The sequence below is a fragment of the Uloborus diversus genome, chromosome 2, assembly GCF_026930045.1.
Source record: "Uloborus diversus isolate 005 chromosome 2, Udiv.v.3.1, whole genome shotgun sequence".
Lineage (NCBI taxonomy): Eukaryota > Metazoa > Arthropoda > Arachnida > Araneae > Uloboridae > Uloborus > Uloborus diversus.
In genome coordinates, this window is record NC_072732.1 from 173,172,190 (window position 1) to 173,187,929 (window position 15,740).

The window sequence follows — 15,740 nt, forward strand, 5'->3', positions numbered from 1 at the left end:
AGGTCACCTTGAGGGACTATATACTTCTGCCAGTGTTCATATAACTTTTGGAAACACTCCTGAAAGCCATTTTTCACTACCTTCTATGATGCAGTTTTATCTTCTCCTGACGGAAGAAAGCGGCGTCCATGCAAATGTTTTTTTTTTTTTGCTGGGAACAGGTAAAAGTCGCACGGAGCTAAGTCCAACGAAACGTTTTGTTATTTGTTTGTCATATCAGAATATTGACCAATCGAACCGTGCATCCTCAATATAAAAGTCGCCTTCTTCCCCACCATACAGGTGGTTGCGAAAAATGTCTTCCAGAAGTGCTTCTAAAAGCTATACGAACGTTGGCAGAAGTGCATAGTCGTTTAAGGTGACTATTTTGTAGATAGATGTGCTTAGGTAAAGGGAACTCTTCAGGGTAAGGTTTTATACAACTTGTCCTCGAACTTTTAAATCATACTACGTACGTATGAGTTTTCAACGTACTATTTCATAACGTTTTTGAGTGACACAAATTTACGCGCATGAAGATATTACAAGAGAATTTGCGATAATTGACTGAGGAGGCTTTCAAAATGGATAGTTCTGTTATTTATATGTTCTTAGGTACATATATATGTACAGATGTTTCGAAAAAACTTGTGAAGTATAAATTGGGTGATCGTAAAATAGAAATTTAGGTCGAAATCTGATTTTTTTTTTTTTTTTTTTTTTTTTTGTGATTACAATTCTTTATTCGTAGAAAGGAAGTAAAGTGAGATGAATCAATGATCCTTTAAATCCCTGACATTCTTATCAATTTTTTTCTGTTTGATTTTTTTTTTTTTTTTTTTTTTTGCCATCGGCCAACGGCATCGGCCATCGGTCATCGGCAATCGGCCATTTGGAGAAAAACAATCGGCCATCGGCCAACTTTGAACAATCGGCCAACAATCGGCATCGGCCCATCGGCCAGAAAATGATATCGGTCGAGCCCTAAACTTTAACATGAAACGAGTAGAGAGAGTCGGAACCTAATCATTTTGATAACAGTAAATGATTGATGACATAAACTGCGATCACATTTAGCGGAGACGAATGTACCACACATCATTTTGTCTTTCGAAGTTACTTTTAAATAAAATGAACCATTGAACAAGATTAAGTACTCCATTAGTTGCAAAACACCCCAGTAAATAACTAAACAAAGCCGCTAAAATGTGAAAACAAACCCTCCGAAAAAATAAAACAAGCCATTAAATGATGTTAAAAGTTGCCTTGAAACGCTAAATAAATCCTTCAACTAAATTAAACATTAAAAGCTCCATTAAATGGAAAATAGTTCGACAAATAAATATATCGTGCAATTAAAAAACCATAACCACTCCGTTAGAAGAGCTTCTCAACCTAGGAGGAAAATTCGATCATTCTGGAAATTGAGCAAATTCTAAAAACAAAATTTAAAACTGTGGTGATGTTGGGGAACACGTTGATGGAAGTTAGCGGCTCTCCCACAAAAACATTTTTAAATTTCCGAAATTAGAACGCAGTTCTAGGCCATCTTTAGACGCGTCAAGTGAAGGTGAGTGTTAGGAAAAGAAAATTTTCGAAATTGAAATTTTAAAAATGCAGTTCTTCTCCACAGAAAATTTTTGGTTTTGAATTTTTAGAAACGAATTTCAGGCTAAATGTTGTAACATTAGATTAGGAGGTGGGAGCTTACTTGTTAATGATTCGAAATTGAAAGCTCTTTTAGAGCACTCTTAGGTTTTGTTTGGGGACGTCAAAGGAAGAAACAGGGTTTAACGGCTATCAGAAATTTGTTGACATCAAAGCTCTTAAAAGGAAATATTAGGCTATCTTGGGGATTGTACGGGAAGATGCAGGGCCTGATTGACGCAAGGTCCTGCAGGTCCGTGGACATAAGCACTACAATTTTATGGGCACAAAAATAGGGAAAAATTTCGCTCTTTCTTCTTTTTTTGGAAACTACTACTTTTAAAATGTGCGGCTTTTCTTGTGAGAGGGTCACCAAATTTTACATCCAGGGCATTAATTTGGTCCTGGGAAGGGGTGGGAGATTGAAAATGTCCATCTATCCCCGCTAAAAAACACATTTCAAAGCCATCTTTGGCACCTTTAGCCGTGGTGGCTGGGGGGGGGGAGGGGGCAGAGCCGAATTTAGCTCCACGCCACCCCAGGCAGATTTGAAATCAGCCCCCCACCCAAAAAAAAAGATGCAAAATTTCTGTGATTTAAAAAAAAAACGGAAAAAATAGTGTTACCAAAATTTAAACTTTCAAGATTATGAAGAAATGTTGGCATTTTATATTCAGGGGTGCCCGATGGGAGGTCACTGTGACTTCCCAAAAAATCCTTATTTGGAAAATTTTGAGACAAAATTGCAACATTGAGATTTTTCTTTCGTTTTTAAAATTGTTTTTTAACGATGCTTAGCGTTCCTTCCGAGTGATATTCGTGCATACTCGTATGTCGTATTTTAGCTTTCGGCAGAGTGAGAACTGTTTTCATTATGAATCAACGATTTAAATAATTTCCTCTGTGTTATTACGTTCACTCACTTTACGTTTCTTGCCACTCCTCATTGCTCGATAGTATTTCACTAGTAAATTGTTACTGGATTACATTCCAAAAATTCCAAACATTCTGCTTTTGAAAACTGCCCATTTGAAAAATATGTATCATTTTTTTAAAAAAATGTTTAACTCTTTTTTAACACGCTTTTATTATCTTCACTTGTATGTTTGTGAGTAACTCTCCTTTGGACAAAGAGCTGTGGATTATTATTGTTAGTACATTCCACCACTTTATGAGCGCTCGTAGCCGAGCGGTCTAAGGCGCGTGTCTTCGCTGACGTCCACCTCCGAGAATCATTGGACGTGCTTTCTAATCCCGTCTACACCGAAATTAAATTTTATAATTTTGCAACTCAATTTTCACCCACTTTTTGTGATCGGATTCTTTTAAAATTTGGAATGCAGCCTCAGACCCATGACAATGCAATATTCTATAATCAAATTAGTTTATTAACGATAAGTTATTAGTTTATTCTAATTAACACGCTTTTATTAGCTTAACTTGTATGTTTGTGGGTACAACTTTCCTTTGGACAAATAGCCAGTGGCTATTAGAATTACTTCAACGTACAAATCAGAGCTGCGGAGTGTAACAATGTTTGCACATGAATTTACCACAAAGCATTCAAAATGTCTGATGCAAATAATGCAATAGAATATTAAGATACATTCCATTATAAAAAATAATAGTTAAAAAAACACGCTTTTATAGCAAAATGAACTAAAAAGTTATAAATAATCTTTGGATGACAAGTATATAAAGTAATTGACCAAACGCTTAATTTTACTGTAATAGAAATCAAAGCGTAGGGGGCTGCCTATTTACATTTTTGCATGGATAACAAGTGGAAGAAATTTAAGACAACTGATAAGAAGCCCCACACGCTAGTAATATTAAGTGTTTGGTCAATTACTTTATATACTTGTCATCCAAAGATTATTTTTATATAACTTTTTAATTCATTTTGCTACTAAAACGTGTGTTTTTAGTTTTTTAAACTATTATTTTATTGTTCATTGGTTTTCAACCAAGCATGTTTTCTTAATTTAAAATCATTCAGCCTTTTCCGCTCGTCAAGGATTTTCATTTACCGTCCAGACTTAATACTATTATTAACAGAAATTTTTTTAAATATTAATAATGTAGAAGAGAATACACACGTCAATCACTGAAGAAACCATGATTGAATAAACTTTTCTATGGCACTAAAAATCCTAGTCCTCCAATCTTGTTGGAGCTTCTGGTCAAATACAATGACACTTGCTTTTCTTCAATCGACACCACTTTTCGTTTTCACACTTATTGTTTTACACACATCTATTACCATGCTTGAAAAATATTTCATTTTCATAAGATGAGTGAAAGTAAACATTATTAAATTACCAGAAAAGGATGTCACTATGGAAAATGAAAGAATGCTATAGTAGTTCACTTCAAGAGTAATAATTAAAAATAAAAAAAAAATTTGAATTTTGACATCTTGAATTCAAATTATGTTTTTCGCCATCACGAGTGTGTGTGGGGGGGGGGGGATATGTGTGTTTGTGTGTATGGGGTATGTGTGTGTAGGCATGTGTGTGTGGGGGGGATATGTGTGTTTGTGTGTATGGGGTATGTGTGTGTAGACATGTGTGTTTGTGTCTGTGTGCAGGCATGAAAGTGTTGTGTCTGTGTGCAGGCATGAAAGTGTGGGTAGTTTTGTGTGTGTGTGTGTAGGTTTCTGTGTGTGTATGTGTCTGTATGTGTGTGTGTGTTAGTTGTGTATGTATGCGCGTGTGTGTAGGACATGGATACAACCTGGAGACGGCTTTCGCTATAGGAGCAGCAGCGTGAGGAGCCCACCTGTCCACGGTGATGGTGCAGAGGGTGGCGGTGGGAAAAATCAAAGGACCTCAAAAACAGTCAAATGAAAGCAATAAGCAATCGTGATTGCTCAATATATGTGGTTAAAGCAAAATTTGCCGCCTCTGAAAATTTCGCCACCCTAGGCAGTTGCCTACTCTTCCTATTGGGAAATTGGGCCGGGGAGGGGGAGTAGATTTCTTATTGAAAACAAATTGAAGTTCCTATGGTCAAGGTAAGATAAAAAGGTGAGTAATTGGCTCTACGAAAAATGTTCGAAATTAGAGTCTAGAAATGCAATTTTTTTTGATATTGTTGCTGATATTAGAAAGGGGCAGATTTAACTCTGAAATTAGAGGAAGCTAAGTCTTTATTTCATGGCCCCTCGCTTTTTCTTTGGGAAAATTTTTGAAACATTGAAACAAAACATAACATATAAACATTATTCCCATTACACTGCAATATTATGTCAATAACACTGCAATTCTATGGTTATTTATTGAATGGGATTTACGCTCCACAGAAGTAATAAAATTTTATAAGAGTACAATGTAAAAAGTTGATCCGAATCCCATTTAAAAATAGCTTGTGATAGAGAGAACACATTTATTTAATTTGTTCCAAAAATTGTCTACTTTTAAAAACTCTTTTAAAATTTTTACGGTACCTGTTCTGATGTTTACATTCTCTTTAGTAATGCATTTTAAAACTGAAACTAATTTTAATCATAAAATTGTAGTCATTTTTAGGCCACCTAAAAATTTTGAAATTCCAAAATTAAAGGCCAAGAAACAATTTCAGGCATTGCATTTTTGTACGAACATGTGTGGATACTAGTGGTGCGGCATTTATGACAAAACATCCATGTTTAAAATTAAAACATCGATAGTATCGATACATTGACCCAAAAACAACGATGTTTTGCAACATCGATGTTCCAAACATTGAACATTTTAATATATACATCAGGGGCTCTCAAATTGGGTGCTGCGGCACCCTGTGATTCCGTAGGAAGAGGCGAGGGGTGCCGCGAAGTGTCCAATATATATGTTGGGTGGGTTTGCCAAATAAGGTCATACAGACCAATAAGGCCATCCCACTTTTTTTTAAATGTAGCACAGTAAAAATTCGTTAGATCGTGACTTCATCGATCATGAAAAAGAATTCATCGAAGTAAACATGACATTTTTGGTAATGTTTTTGAGGTTATCTAATGTGTTTAAATTTATATTGATTGCCATTAAAGACTCTTTCAATTCGTGTTCGTTTGATAGTACTTTTTTGTCGTTTTTATCTTCCATTCTGCGTGAAATAATCTTTGCTCAGATACACGGGTCAATGTACCTAATAAGGTCAAATCGCTTTTCCTTTCTAAAACTTGAAAAACATAACTGAAATTTTTTCTTGTTTTTGTTTTTTTTCTTAGTTTTTATGGGAGTTATTCAATTGGAAAAGAGCAAGATATTAGCTTTTGAACCCTTAGGGTAGCCTTATTTGGCCCACTCACGCACTTATCCCAAAAATAGAGATGGACTGGGATGCCGTGAGAAAATTCTAATTCGTCAAAGGGTGCCGAGAGTCGGAAAAGTTTGAGAACATTTAAGCAGTGACTAGCAAGTGCTTTCAAGAGAATTTAATTCACAGCTTGCATTCATTAATTTATAATTGAGACTTTTGAGTTGTTTAAAAAAAGTCAATCATTCCGATGATAAATTATTTAAAGTAAATTATTTTCTAATTGAGTAAAACCTACAAATAAGTAACTGATCACGCATGTTTAACATGCAAAGCGTTGAAACACGAAAACAATGATGGAGATTTTGTCATTAATGTATCTTCGTGAACATAACCATCGCATTTGCTTTTTTCTATCATCTTAAAAAAAAAAAAAAAAAATCAAGGTTCAAACGAATTTGACTAGCGCAAATTTGACACAAGAACATCAGCGGATGCAATGAGAAATAAGACTCATAACTATACGAGATAACCTCTGTCATATCATTTTAACGCCAAACATTCTAACTGTTTCACACCATTAGTTTGTTTGCCATCGTAATTTTCATGTTTCTTCAATCAAGGCCGTTTCCATAAATTTTTTTCGGGAGGGGTCCGGATTAGCACATTGCCCTAACACACACACACACACACATACATATAGTATATACAGACACACCAAACGCATAAAAATGTTAACATAGAAGACTTTTTGTCTCGATTTTTAATGATTCCATTGTTTGGACTGTTGTTATTTTAATTTCTTATTATTTTTCTTATTCACCTTGTAGTGGTAAGGATAACAAGAGAGTGTCCCTTTAAGTCGGATGTAGAACATCCATAATTTCAGGGGGTCCGGAAGTTTTTCCCCCGAGAAATTTTTGAAAAAAAAAATCTGTATTTTGAGGCCTTATATTAGGTAATTGAGACTACAAAAATGTGAAAAAAAATAGGCAAACGAAGTCTTTTAAAAGTTATACATTCTTTTGCAAATCAAGATCAAACAAAATAAAAATTGCTTGCTCGACAAATCATGGAACTTTATGGACAGAGAGGAAAAACGAGAAAGGAGAAAAGAGAAGCACCCCGCCATCTGCTCATATCGGCTTTTAGTGAAGTTTGTTTTTGATCACTCCCCCTACCCCCCTTTTTTTCATTAAATGCCCTAAAGTATGAAAATTGTACAAAACAGATTAAAAGAAATGGTGTAGACATTCAGAAAATAAAAACGGAAGAATAATATTCTGGCCATTTGGACAATTCTAACTTAATTTTCTTGATAAGATACAAAATTGAAGAACTTTTCAAGGAATTTCAAAAACTTAAATAATTTTCAAAGACTCTAGAACAGTTGAAATTATTTGAAGCTCTTTATTTACACTTTTCAGAAGTTTTTTGCACAGTCTTACAAAATGATTATAACTTTGTAAGACACACCCGTTTTAAGTTAAAAATAAATGCAACGAAATATTTCTCGAAACGACTTTTTTTCAATCACAAGTAGTGCAGAAAATGAAAGAGAGTAGAGTAAGTGTTATTTTTTTTTTCTCATACTTAAGGTATTAACAGTATGCAGTAGAAGTAAGAAAAAAAAAACAAGCAATAACAAAAGAACTTCCATGATACTGAATTCGGCATTAAATAAATGCAAGACAAGAAACATATCAGTCACAAAAATGATCTTGAAAATTGTGCTACAAAAACGCGAGAATCGTGATTTTTGCATTTTTTACTCAGGATGTATCAAGGAGCTGAATTTGGCACATCTTGGTAACAAGATACTCGCCTAATCGAAACTAGGGTCCCAGTCTTTAGGAAGTCTCTGGCTCGAAATCCGTACAGTGTAAGTTTTATAAGAGTTTTAGGGGGAGGAGGTCGTGCACAGAGGGGAGAAGGGACACTTGTTGGCCCGGGCCCGAGCTTAAATGGGGCCCAATATTTTTAAACCTAGGGTTGAAAATATGGGTAAACAATATGGAGGGGGCCCAAAAAAAAAAGCATTTGTGACAGCCCCAAAATTTCTGTGCACGCCTCTGGAGGAGGAAGTGCACAGAAGTCAGTCTGGTAGACTTGAAAAGTCTACCGAACAAAGGGCCCGCCTTGACCCTGGACTGCCTTGAATTGAATTGGGAAAGAGAGCAGGAAGTCCAAATTAAAGGTCTAAATTTCAAGTGTGCCTTGCAGCTAATGAGAACTAGAACTGCTTTTTCTGTATTTCTTCAAAATATTATAAATTTTGAATAGTAGCAAAATTAAGAATTAAAAAAAAAATTGTTATTTTCCTTTTCTGACAATAGGAATTTTAAAAAAAGAAAGAAAAAAACCTTCTTCTGTTTTATGGTACAAAACATTTCGGGTTTCGGGGGGGGGGGAGGCCGGGCCCGTCAGGCCTCCCTTCTGCATACAGCCTTGTCTTCAATATTTGTATTGAATAGAGCTTGACTTAAAAAGAAAAGTAATGAATTTGCGACAAAAAATATATATAAGTATAGAGCAGGATGCCTTTTTTTTTAATTAAGTTTTTCTATTTATTTCTAAAAAATTATGCATAAATTTTAAATTAAAAACAAATTTCAAAAATTATTAGCAAACCCATATTTAAATCAATATTTGCAGATCTATATCTATATATATATATACACTGGCTCCCAAAAGTCTTCGTACAACTACGACTTTCAATGATATAGGCCCCCCTTTAATAAAACTACATGAAAAGTTTTTTAAAAATATTTAAACTTAATTTTTTAAAAATCAAAAACCAAAAAGTGCCGAAAATTTTATCTCACAAAAGTCTTTGTACACTAAAAAAAATGTCTATCGATTATTGAATAATCAAACTTTTTATTAAATTATTTAGTAGAATATCATGCAGTAGCAATAACACCTTTTGAACGTCTGGGAATAATTTCATTCTTTTTTCTTTCTTTCTTTTTTTTTTTTTTTTGCATAATTTCTTAGTAAGTGTTCAAACACACTTCGAGTCTTACTTTTTATAGCTCTCTTTTCGTTTGAAAGTCGTATTTTCGTAATCTAGCCTGCAGATATCTCTAAATATGTTACATTAAGTTCAAATCTGGATATTGCGGGTGTATTTTCTAAACTTTAGAACAATTTTTGAGGCACTAGATGCAAACGTTAAAAACAGTTTGCTTCTTATCGTTATCTTCATTAAAAAAATGAAGTTGTTTCCAAGAACCAAATTTTTGGCTAAAAGTTTAAAATTGGCTTTTAAAATATTTAAATGAACCGCATCATTTATTATTTCATCAAAAAATTCCAAACTACCAAGTCCTGATGCTCATACGCACACTCACACAAGAACACCTTCACCGTCCTGATTAACTGATCCAACTAAGTTCTCAAGATTAAGTTCCTAATTTTTTCTTCTATTTGCAATTATGCAACAATTCAAAAAAAAAATGTTGAATTCATTTTTATCTGTAAGTAAGATGTAATTCCAAAACGTTTTGAGCTTATTTATCATTGATTTTGCTACGAAAAGCGTAAGCTTTCTCTTTTTCGAACGACCAAGAAAATTTCTGCGGGAAGAGTTCTAACTAAACAGAGAACTTGGCGAACACTTTTAGGTGAAAATTAAATGTAAAAATTTTCATTTAACTCTGTAGAAACTTTTACAGCACTCAAATGTGTCATTTTCATAATTTTTTTAACTTTAAATCTCCGACCACACTTTGTCAACTTTGCCGGTTGACCTTTTCTTCCCTTTTTTTTCGGTCCAATTCTTTTCTTTAAAGCATTTTATCAAGCACTTTACTATACAATGGAATTAATTAACTAATTTAGAGACATTTCAAACCAATTCACCGCTACTGTGAGGAAAAAATTCAAATTTCGAATGGTGTTTGTTATTTTTTACGAATACCAGCCATTTTAAAATAATAAGCACAATATTAAGGAATAAATAAACAAAAAATTAAAGTCAAATGAATTTTAAGGGTCAACACTAGGACTCGACCGATGCATCGGCGCCGATGGTTCAACAATTTAGCCATCGGCATCGGCATCGGCGGCCGATGTTAAATTGCAAGAAACATCGGCCCATCGGCCTTAAAAACTTCGAAAAGCCGATGGAATTGGCCGATGTTTTTGAAAAAAAAAAAAGACCTTTGATGTTTTACCTTTTAATACAAAGTAAAGGTTGCTTTCATATAAAATTGTTTACTAAATTTCAGTATGAATTTTTATTTGAGTCACCCCTGAAAGAGTTTTTAATACTGCATTCAGGTACCAAACAAGTTAATTATTGCGTTGTTTCTTGCTGCTGGATGTACGTAGTATCTCTCATAAGTCATAACTCCAAAATGGTAAACTGTAGAAGGATAAGTTTTCGCGTGTGGGGTGTGCGTACGTTCCAGTTGTGCACTTCCCTTTTTGTTTTCGATCGGGTGTTCTGAAAAGCCTGTATACTCATTTTTTGTGGCTATTAATTACTTATTTCAATGCAAAACTAAGATAGCGTCTCAGACTGACGGTCATTTGGTGATATATTGCCGAATTGGAGACCATGGAAACAAATATGAGATGACAAAACCCCGCTATTCATTTTAAAACACTCTGTATTTTAAATCCGCCACTGCAAGTCAATACAAACTCGGGTGCAAGTTTCGGAAGGTTTTTTTGCTCAATGTTTATGATTATTTTGAACTTTATTTTTTACGACTATTTTGAATTTCCGAGAATTTGTGTGTCCCTCCTCCCACTCCCTCAATTTCTGAAATTAAACTCTAGTTATACTCCTGAGTTGTTTAAAACTGACACCATTCATAAAATTAGAGATTTTTTTTTCAAACTTTATCTATTGTTTAGAAAGAATTTAGAGCATTAATTTAAGAAATTGATTAAAGAAAGAAGTTTTGAATGGTGACACAATTCGGAAATCGAAGGGACTTTTGAATTTTTTCTTCGGAAGTGCTGAAATAGATTCAGAAACTCTTCCGAGGTGTTGGTTTTAGCGGTTCTGTACTACAAATATTAGGCCGAGGTTGGGGCCGAAGTGTGAGTTACTGCAAAATCAGAGGGTGACCCCCCCCCCCTCCATTTCGTAATGCGCCATCTTTTTTGTATCATTAATAGCGATCGATTTTTTTTTCTGTTGTAAGTAACTATTTTTATGTATTTATATAAAATCAATGAATAAGTTATTTTCGTTTTTTATAGAAAAGTTTCAAGGATTTTCTATTATGCAATTTTTTAAATTTCAGAAATTACTGTTAAATTGAACAATTTAATTTTAACTTGTTTGTAAAACTTTATAAGAGATTAAACAATCTAATTGTTCAATATTATGTATGCAAACATCAGATCAAGTAGTCATATGTATTCAGTTATTAACTTTGTGTAAATATTGATTTTGTTTATAGCTGCGTTTTAAGAACCTCGCTCTTTTCATGGCAATTTTTTTTCCAGCAAAATTTATATCACTGTTTTAGTTTTTTGAAAAATGCAAAATTTTCTATTCATAAATTTTAAATAAGAAAAAAATATTTCTTTTATGATTTAGTATTGTAATTTATCTGTTATCTTTTTTTTTAATTTGATGACTAAAAATGTCTACGTGCAATCTTTCCAATTTAATTGCGTAATTTGTTGACGGTTTCATTGTTTTATTCTTATGTTTTTTTGAATGATTTAACAACATAATTTAATGTTTTTTAACTATGTTTAGTGAACTTAAATCCATACATCATTACAATATTACTGAAATCTTAGTTATATGTTCAATTAAAAAAAAAAAAAACAATTGTTTATTAAACAGTCTTTTTGTTTTTCTTCCTTTTTTCTTTCTTTCATTTTTTTTTTTTTTTTTTTGGCTGTTGTTCTTTATCTTTCATTGTACAGCAGTCAAAAAAGGAGAAGCATAACTACACCCTATATAGATTGTACGTAGTACGATCCAAAAGTTCGAGACAAGCTGTATAAAACCTTACCCAGAATAGTTCACATTACAGAAGCACATCCACCTTCAAAAGGTTACCTTGAGGGACTATGTACTTCTGCCAGTGTTCATATAACTTTTGGAAACACTTCTGAAAGCCATTTTTCACTACCTTCTATGATGCAGCTTTATCTTCTCCTGACGGAGGAAAGCATCGTCCATGCAAATGTTTTTTTTGCTGGGAACAGGTAAAAGTCACACGGAGCTAAGTCCGACGAAACGTTATGCTATTTGTTTGTCATATCAGAGTATTGACAAATCGAACCGTGCATCCTCAACATGAAAGTCGCCTTCTTCCCTACGATGAAGTTAAAGCAACAGCGCAAGAGGCCTTACAGGAGGTTGCGAAAATGTCTTCCAGGAGCGCTTCTAAAAGCTATACGAACATTGGCAGAAGTGCATAGTCGTTCAAGGTGACTATTTTGTAGATAGATTTGCTTCGGTAATGTGAACTATTCAGGGTAAGGTTTTATACAACTTGTCCTCTAACCTTTAGATCATACTACGTACGTATGAGTTTTCAACTTACTATTTCATAACGTTTTTGAGTGACGTAAGTTTACGCGCATGAAGACATCACAAGAGAATTTGCGATAATTAACTGAGGAAGCGTTCAAAATGGATATTTCGGTCATCTACATGTTCTTAGGTACATATGCATGTACAGATGTGCCGAAAAAACTTGTGAAGTTTAAATTGGGTGATCGTAAAATAAAAATTTAGGTGAAAATCTGATTTTTTTTCTTATTTTTTGTGATTGCAATTCCTTATTCGTAGAAAGGAAGTAAATTGAAATGAATCAATCATCCTTTGAATCTCTGACAATTTTATCAATTTATTTCTTTTTTTTTTTTTTTGCCATCGGCCATCGGCAATCGGCCATTTGGAGGAAAACAATCGGCCATCGGCCATCTTTGAACAATCGGCCAACAATCGGTATCGGCCCATCGGCCAAAAAATGCCATCGGTCGAGCCCTAGTCAACACAATACAAAAATATTAAATAAACGGCATATGATAATTTTAATCATGAATTTATTCGAAAATATTTGAGTGTACGATGACTCTTGTGGGGTGTTATTTCTCTGTCTCTTCGTTTTATCACCCATTTCAAAAAGAAGATCCGTCAATATTTTGAAAAAACTACCGGGTTGTATTTAGAATGACATAGGAATGATGTGAAAAAATATTGGACTTCATATTCGAATTTAGTTTTGCATTATTTTGGTTTTACTAAAAAATCTCAAAATGTCGAACACTTTTGGGAGTCACTGTATATAAATGGATGCTGGTAAACTTGAGGGGTTAGGGAAGAAATTTGTTCCCTAAGATCTCAGTAACTACCTGGCAGATTTGGCTGAAATTTTCACCATTTGTTCTTTATGGTACTGGAAAGGTTTATAGACCGCAGTTCAAAAAAGATCCGATTGATAGTTCCTTCTTTATTCAAATTTAATTCCCAATTTTCGCATAAATGCCCCAGTATGGGGGTGAAAAAATTTGTGCACATATTAACTATGTGTCCATCAAAAGTGCTAATTTTTCTGCTGAAGATGGCATCTGTTAGAAAGTTCTAAGTAGTATAAAAAAACGAGTTATGAGCTTTTTTGTTCCATGTTGGAAGACTTTCGTCAACCCAATTCATTATTTAGTGTATCATCTCAACTCCCGGTTGATAGCTAGAATTGTTGAATATTTTTGCATTTTGTCTGTCTGTTTGAAGCTTTTCTCAAGTCAGATCTTAAAGTAACATTTCCCACAAGATTGGCTAAAAATTAATGGATTTGGCTAATCATTTTCTATTTAAATGGAACTTTTATGTAATTAATGTTATTTTTTATTAATATTTTTGCTGATTGGACACTTCCTCATTATTCAATCAACTAGAAGAAATATCGCCAAAATTTTTGCAGAAAGATTTCAGTAGCTGATGCATTTGGCATTTTTTTTAACTGTCGCTGTTTTTGAAGCATGCGTGATACATGATAATGCGTGATTGTTAATTGTCTTTGTTGTGACAGTAACCGATGTTTCTTAGCTTTCACTATGTAAACAAAATATTGCCAATCAAAGACTTTTTACAAAACTTTTTTTACTGTGTAAAATAATCCAGCAACTAAATTAAGCAATTTTATAAACAGCACAGAAACTTGCAATAATTTTTCTTTTTGCACAATTTCAAACAATCGCCAAATTTTACTACTTATTTTGTAAACATTCCAGATGAAACTGTTTAGCTCCATTTTATAGTACCCAAAAGTATCTCAGCATCTGGCGACAATATCTCTGTAAGGAAAATTAGTAACAGTGTTTTACAAAGTAAGGAGAGGAGAGGGAGCATTATCAAAGATATCCCAAAACGATTCCCGCAAATTTGGTAAAATCGCACCAAGAGTCCACAATGATTGAAATTTCCCAAAGAAATTAAAGCAAGTATAAGAGGATTACGGGCCGGCTACATTTTTAAACACTTTGTACTTCAATAGCCATCCAGAGAAGGTTTTAGACTCCATGTTAAAAAAAATATATATTAACAGATAAATCTTTTTAAACATATGAAGATTAATTTCATATTTAAAAACTTTTTCAAACTTATACATGTTTAAATGTCGTACTTTTGTATCTAAATCAATACTTTTTTGTTCTTTATACTTTTCGCTATTTTAGTTTTATGAGTACGGAAGAAGCTTGATTTTTAATCACGTTAAAAAGGTGCGTTTTAAATTCTTTCACTTAAAACGGAAAACAAATGCAAATAACGATTATTTCTCATAATTATTACTAACACAGGCAACGCCAGGTATTTTTGCTAGTGAATAATAAAACAAATACTGTATATAAAATGAAAAATTTAACTGAAACATGAAAAAACATATATTTTTGAGTACTATGTGAGAAACGTAAATATTGCATGAGAGCAAAATTTCCTACTTATAATGCTAATTACCTACTTTATTGTTTATATTTTTCAGCTTTATAATTTCTGAAAATTTACCTTACGTTTTTTTTTTATAAATATTAGTTTTTTGAAGAAATTCGTAAATTTTAGGCCAAGTGCAGGATACTTTAATATTTTTTAACTTGAATAAATGTTTTTGTGGTACATTTGGGGCTTTCAGGGCAGCATTTTATCAACAGGAAATTTCAAATCTTTTAATGGATCTAACTCAAGTAAACTTTCACCAGTTTTCCCTTCAAGAGCTTCTTTTTTGATCAAGCAGGGCATGACGTTCAATGAAAGGTCACATAACACGTAATGCATAAGGTGTAGAATTCCTCTGGGGTACCAAAAATAGAGGATTTTTTTTGGAAATATAGGATGATTTTTAACCTTTTTGGAAAAATATAGGACTTATAGGAAATATAGGATGACTTTGATCCCTGTATAACTCTTTCAGTACTTCACACAATTATGAAAAGACAATCTAAAATTAGTCGTTATAGGTAAATGAATTTTCGAAGAAAAAAGTCAATACATTTCTAACAAAAAATGGCTTTAATGTTGAAATTTTATTCTTCCTTTATCTTAAAATCAAACTCTATTTTTCAAAGACCAAGAATCCTTCTAAAACCGACCACACAAAGCTTAAAATGATTCAATAAGATGAAGCTTTTCAAAAGATACAATTGCTTTCTTTTTTTATATAATTTACATTAACATGAACTTTTCTTTGGCATGAATACTTTTCAAGCAATTTAAAAGTCTTTTTGAGAGAAGGAAAAATTTTCTCAACTGATTTACTTTTTTTTTTGAGATGTAGCACTGAAAATGGAATTCTTATTCCACAATATTACACACTACATTCCGAACCTTTTGACAGTTTCAGTTTACGAACGATGCATCTGATCCTTACATTCTCAAATTTTCTTTATTATTTTAAATG